General features: G+C 41.5%; 1 long non-coding RNA gene across 1 annotated transcript; it reads left to right on the top strand.

The window, feature by feature from the left end:
• Positions 1 to 5,914: 5,914 nt before the first annotated feature.
• Positions 5,915 to 6,751, top strand: LOC124721396. The gene is made up of 3 exons (XR_007006326.1): positions 5,915 to 6,046; positions 6,139 to 6,214; positions 6,383 to 6,751. It is a non-coding gene; the product is annotated as an uncharacterized LOC124721396 (long non-coding RNA).
• The last annotated feature ends 340 nt before the right edge of the window (positions 6,752 to 7,091 follow it).

The following is a 7,091-nucleotide window of genomic DNA, read 5'->3' as shown; positions in this document are numbered from 1 at the left end:
GGCCAATGTGTTCGGCAGCGATCGGGTGCTTCCGTGTGACGTCACTGTCGAGAAGCGTCAGCAGTGCGAGACGTTCGCATACGGCACTATTGCGCTTAAACTAACATTAATTTACGAAAAGTGAAGGGCAATATAATGAATTATGGATTCGATCGAAGCTTACCAATACAGGGACTGAATGTTAATACCTGCTACGACTGTGAAACTCTTATATTGTCTCTCTGGTAATGACAAACGTAAAACTACAGATTTGTGGCTCCCCCTCAATTTATATTCTATTACTCAATATTTTTTGTTAGATAATAACAATCTGGTATGCTTCAGTCCCTTTTTATATATTTTACAATTTTTAATAGCACTGGAAACGCAACAATTACAAGAGCTTTCAGTTTACTAAACACATTTTGTGCATCACAGTCGGCAATAGTGTGTGCCATCTTTTTCATGTAGGTATTAAGCAGCAACCGTACGTCTAGTTAGTTGAGGCATTACTACACATAATGATACAGAAGCCCGGTTTAATGAACTCACATTCAAAAATTTTAAGAAGAATTTAAATACCTTAATCAGATCTGGAGGGGACTGCAGAAGCTCTCCACCTGTGTGCTGCTTTCTGCTGCTGCTGTTTGGCCCTCTGTGCCTTTGCAGATGTGTTGAAGTGCCTTATCCGGATGAAGGTTCTGGTTTTAGCGTACACTGTGATGACCTCTGGAGGAATAGTTGGAAACTTCCCAATTAAAAGTCTCGTCAGGTTTCTGATCACATTGCCGTCTTTACACAGACTGCTGCCATGAAAATTTAAAAAAAGCACCTCCAACTGCTTAACAACATCAAACCACTCATCTGAAGGGATGATTAAGCCACCACGAGACAGTTTCTCAATCCACCCAGAACTTGCATGGTCTTTCGACACTTCGAGTGTCTTACCACTAGGATGACCAAGTGATTTGTCAATGGAGACGCACCTGGAGGCAATATATCCAGCGATGTAGCGGAGACCTTCTAGAGAACACTGAATCTTCTATCAAAGGTGGAACAATTAAGTCATGTAGTGTAATGTCCCTCATTTGTTGATCACCTTCTATCATTGACAACGCTTCCTCAATGCCTGGCACAAGCCCTGTAAACAGGTTGGAAGTCAAATAATTTGTATCAGTTTCCGCTGTGACTGGACAAGAACTGCGTAACTGAATGTCAGCAATACTTTTGTTCATAACTAAAATACGTAAACGGCTTTTAAATTCCACTGGTAAGGGATGATCATAGGCTCTGCCAACTGCTCTTATCTGGATAAATAAGTTTTCAAGGCAGTCTTGGTTGAACCTTGAGGTCAATACATACTTCAAACCGTAGCCATGTTTTAAATCCGAAAAACAACCCAGCAGTGACCGAATCGAGGTGAGTAATCCCTTTTGGAAAGGAAGTAAAGTTTTATGATTTCCCACTCTCATTTTTTTCACAGACGGAGTAGAATCTGCGAAGAACTTCCTCCTGCGTCTCATTACACAATCCAAAAGCACTTGAAATTGGTCGTTTGCCGACAGGTACCCTCGAATTCATAACATCAAAAGTGTCGTTCACAAATTTGAAGAATTCTGCCGTGTCTTTTTCTTCAGGCATTACAAAAGAAATTGCTTCTGATACAGTGTTGGAAAAGAGTTGGCAAGCAAGATGAACGCGGTGTCGATCTCTTCCACAAACTGTCAGATGATGAGCAGTAAGCTTAGGGCACAGTTTCAGTTCTCCATTATCTTTCGACAATAGCTGCTCGATTACGCGCTTTGTTATCGTTCTTCCGTCACTTAATGAGAAACCATCTCTAAAAGGTGGTTTCTGAGAAGTTTCACCATATGTGGTACATCAGCAAATACCAAAACACGTTTCGTTTCATTATCTGGGTTGGTGAAGCATGTGTTTGTGTAGTCGATGTGGAATTCCTTCCACACTTTCCCATTTTTACCCCCCAAATCAGACACTATACCAACTACGACAAATCCCACTTTCTGCGTCTCTCTGACGATACTGATCAGTAAATCCCGATTCATCGTAGTATCAAAGTTATAATATACGGGCTGCTTCCAGGTTCCACACAAACTACGTGCCATAACAACCTGTACCTGGCTATGTGGTCCGTATATGGTGTCAGTTTCTTGGTCATAGCATATGTGACTGTCCACATTCATTTCGTCAAAGCTTAACACACACAGCTTCTCTGCTTGACGTAAGTTTGTTGCTTGCTTATTCATTAAGTACAATACATCAGTCAAAATTCCGGGAACACAACGAAAAGAATTGGATATCCATCGTTTTAACGTAGAAAATCCAGGTAATGGCATTCCCATTATATTTCTTAAATAAATATAAGTTTTTCTGGACAGAGAGCGCAGAAGCAAGGCTTTGCTTATATCTTCCTGGGTCCAATGAGTGCTCTTCTTTGATTTCAGAAGACATTCAATTTTTGCGTTCGTAAACACTTTTTTTAAAACTTGGTGTACTTTAATTGTCACTTTAGTACTTGGTTGATACTGAAGGCTTTGGCATAGCTTTCTCTGTCTGCTTAATGCATGAGCCAGTAATTTGTTTCTCGTTCTCAGCGTGTTGTTTTCAGCTATCAAACGCTTATTTTTTCTGTCTGTAGCGATAATTCCTTATGAAGCCTCTTCATTTCATCCTCGATGCGGCCTTTTTCAGTTTCTGTGCTTTGATCCACTTTTTTTTCTTCGGTGGCAGTGAAGCTAGTCTGTTAAGTGCACGTTTACGTGTTTCACTATCTTTCCTTCTGTCATTTCTTTCTTGGACAGAAGACGAAGCAGCAGTAGCAGCTGCAGATGTGCCTTTAATGAGGTGCAATAAAGGAACTGCAGTCGGCTTTAAGATCTTCTTTGGCGGAAGTTTCATTAATTCAGCTTGGAGATCCTGTAAATAATCGTCTTCTTTAAAATGTACGCTACAGATAGTAGCATTTTTAATGTTAATACCATCACTTCTTCTACAGAGCTGAACCCACCGCGCACATGTTTCAGGATCTTTCGGAAACTTATGACAGGAAATACTACTCCCTTTAGTCTTCTGATTATAGTTTTCACACACAGCCACGGCACAATTCGGCATTGTTAAAGTGTCGCAGGAAGAATAAACTCGATTCAACTTGATAACAAACAGCAACAACACAAAACTTGCTTCAACACATAAGAAAGCGCGCGCGAACTGAGCGGAGTTTCTCGACGCTGACGTCATGCGCAGTACGGCGAAAAATATCTGTTCTGCGCACGCAGGCTGGTTCACGTAGACCTCACGCGGGATTAACTGGTGCACATGCGCAATAGACGGTAGTAACGCGCGAAACGCAAATAGGACCGTCTGATCTCTTGCAACGTTGTTCGTTCTACCACGCGAAACACAAGGGGGACCATGTGTCATATTGGAACGTCATTCGTTCAAATTATTTATGTGAGCTCAAGGTTCCTATTCAGTATGAAATTGTTTTTAATTATTATTTATCAAGTAACTGTTATTCTGTTACGTAGGTTACTACTGTTCTGAATTACAGACTCAACAGTTTTATATTACGACACTTGGTTATATAGGTACATGCATATCTAAATGTTCATTTTACACATGGAGGCCCCACTTGTTTTTCGAGCTATTGCCCTGGCAGCGACAGTAAATCTTCGGAATACGGCAGAACGACGATGAAAACGAAAAGCCAGACTTTGCTGCGTTCGACCCCGCCAGAAAAGACGAACGATGGCAGGGGATTATATTGCTTATGAAAGAAATGAAGCTCGAAGATCCGCAACAATTTGGGAACTTCTTGAGGATGGACATCGCCTGTTTCGAGAATCTGCTGTCTATGACAGAAGATGGAATTAGCAAGCGTGGCACAGTCATGAGGGAGGCTATCTCACCTTCTCGAAAGTAAGAATTAAACATATGTTTTGTGATCATACCAGTCTAGATCATTGATAAAATACCAGTACATGGCCGGACGGTGTGGCCTAGCGGTTCTAGGCACTTCAGTCTGGAACCGCGCGACCGCTAGGGTCGCAGGTTCGAATCCTGCCTCAGGCATGGATGTGTGTGATGTCCTTAGGTTAGTTAGGTTTAAGTAGTTCTAAGTTCTAGGGGACTGATGACCTCAGATGTTAAGTCCCATAGTACTCAGAGCTATTTGAACCATTTTTGAACTAGTACATGCCCTGTTATGTTGCAGCCTGGTTGTAACATTATGTTTCCTGGCGACTGAAGAATCTTTTAAGAGTCTGGCTTTTGGCAAAAGAATAACACAGTCCACCATTTCAAAAGTGGTTGTGGATTTATGCACTGCAATTTGCAACACTTTAAAGTACCAATACTTAAAGGTGCACTTGTATTATTTTTCCAAGTTTGGAAAATGGAATGCAATGTGCAATATACTACTCAGTTTTGCACTCCCTGTCTGTCACACTGGGCGAAACTGCACGGACTTTCTCGCCATCGCTGCCAGTATCTCTCTTCCAGCATGCTGAAATAAAGCAAGAGATGCAGTCAAATCAAACATGAGCTCTCGTAAGCTAAGGCATTACGATGCAAATCGAAAGTCACCGTGTAACGTTATACGCATATTACTCAGAAAGAAACGATTGTCAATGTACCGTATTATGATACAGCGGTCATACTTAGACCTTTCCTCTCTGTATGCCTGAATTAAGACGCTCAATGCCTCTTTGTTCCATTTCGTTTCTGTAATAAGAAGTAATCAAAAGAAAAAATGCTTTCACAAACAGCTAGTATAGAAGACAGTCTACTGCCAAAAAAGTTTTTTTCTGCATTTGTGAAAACTATACCGGCTTTACACGACGATCCGCCGCGAACGGTACTGGTCTAGCGCAAGAGTCATCTACCGGTATAACGGGCGAAACTACGAAAATTAGCAGACGCATTATCCGCGCGCCAGAATAGAGAACTGAGAGCAGTTCTAAACTGCCGTCTACCCGCGCATGCGCAGAAGGGGGTACCACAGTGCCTTCTGCTACTTATTTGCTTATTGTTCGGCGACTAGTAGCTAATTTCAAATTTACACGATGCAAGAAAGCGTACACCTATGCACCAGCGCCCCTAGCGTGCATACCTGTAACTACATACTGGATCACGTCCGACCTATTACACCGTCCACGCGGGATATACCTAGTACGCATGCGCAGCAGCAGACGATGATATTCGCGAGCAGCAGACGACACGCGCGCGGAAAGAAAACATAAGTGTGTGCTGTCTTGTAAAGTCGTCCGTTCTACCGCGAGCAACTCAGGAGCAAGTGTATGATACACTGGATACTTTCAAATTATTTCTGTGAGCTCAAGGTTCGTATTTAATAAGAAATTGTTTTCTTTACCATTATTTACTAAGTAATTGTTTTCTCTTATGTAGGTTACTACTGTTCTGAATTACAGACTCACTATTTTTATGTTACGACACTTGATTCCATTGGTATATGTATATCGAAATTTACATTTATACAGCATATTACACATGGAAGATCCACTTGTTTTTGAAGCTATTGCCCTGGCAGTGACAGTAAATCTTCAGATTAGGGCAGAACGGCGACGAAAACGAAAAGCCAGGCGTTGTTGGGTTCGACCCTGGCTGAAAAGAAGGGACGAAGGCAGGGGAATATATTCACTTTTAATGAAAGAACTGAGGCCCGAAGATCCGCAAGCATTTCGGAACTTCGTTAGGATGGACATGGCCTGTTTCGAGAAGCTGCTGTCTATGATAGAAGATAGAATCAAAAAGTGTGACACAGTCATGAGGGAGGCTATCTCACCTTCTCGAAGGTAAGAATTGTATGTTTATACGTTTTGTGATCACACCAACCAAGATGTCTCATACAATTTCGGTACATGCCCTGTTACGTTGCAGGCTGGCTGTAACAATACGGTTCCTGGCGACTGAGGAATCTTTTAAGAGTCTGGCTTTCAGCCACAGAATTGCACAGCCTATCATTTCAAAAGTTATTGTGGATGTATGCACTGCAATTTGCGAAATTTTAAAGGACCAATACTTAAAGGTACATTTGTGTTATTTTTTCGAGTTTGGAAGATATATATGTGTGTATTTATATGTGCCATTCAGACAGTAATTAAGTATATAACATTACAGGCACCATCAACAGAAGAAGAGTGAAATAAAATTGCCAAAGAATTTGATGAACTGTGGCAGTTCCCAAACTGCATTGGTAAGCCACAGAATTAAGTTACATAATATGGAGAAAATCTGACAATAATGAAATGTATTTAAAATGCTTTTAATGAAGTACATCAGACTCAGCTTTAGACAGTTTTTTTTATCTCCCACACTGCAAGTCTATGTATTGCTATATAAAACTACTTACTTTTATTTTCAGGCGCAATGGATGGGAAACACGTAGCATTTGCCCCACCAGGAACTGCTGGCTCAACATACTTCAATTATAAAAAAAAATTCCACAGTGTTGTTTTACTAGCTTTTGTGGACGCCAGGTACCGATTCTCTTTGATTGACATTGGGTGCAATGGAAGAGTGAGTGATGGCGGGGTGTATGCAAACAGCCTGATCAGCAGTGCACTTCGGGAAAACTGGTTGAAGGTACCACAGCAAAAATCACTTCCTGGCACAAACATTGAAGTGCCATATGTGATTCTTGCTGACGATGCCTTTGACCTGGAGCCATATATCATGAAAACCTACAGAGACTGCCAGAACCAGAAGTCCAAACAGATTTTTAACTACAGATTGTCAAGAGGAAGGCGAGTAGTGGAAAACGCTTTCGGAATTCTGGCCAACCGCTTCAGAGTTCTTCTCAGTACAATTCGACTACCTGTTGAGAAAGTGGAATTAATTGTTCAGACTTTATGCGTACTGCACAACTGCTTGATTGAAGAGGCAGACACCACATATCTGACAGCTGCTGATACAGAAAACACAGACTTGTGCGCCATAAACAATGGTTCCTGGCGAGGAGAGAAATCTCTCTCTAGCATACCCCAGCAGAGTGGAAATCGCACGTCACTGTGTGCCAGGGAAGTGCGCGAAAAATTTTGTGAATTCTTTAGTACAACTGGTTATGTTTCATG

The sequence above is a fragment of the Schistocerca piceifrons genome, chromosome X (genome assembly GCF_021461385.2).
Source record: "Schistocerca piceifrons isolate TAMUIC-IGC-003096 chromosome X, iqSchPice1.1, whole genome shotgun sequence".
NCBI classification, from domain to species: domain Eukaryota; kingdom Metazoa; phylum Arthropoda; class Insecta; order Orthoptera; family Acrididae; genus Schistocerca; species Schistocerca piceifrons.
Note: the sequence above shows the minus strand (reverse complement) of the source record. Positions and strands in the feature narration are given on the sequence as shown.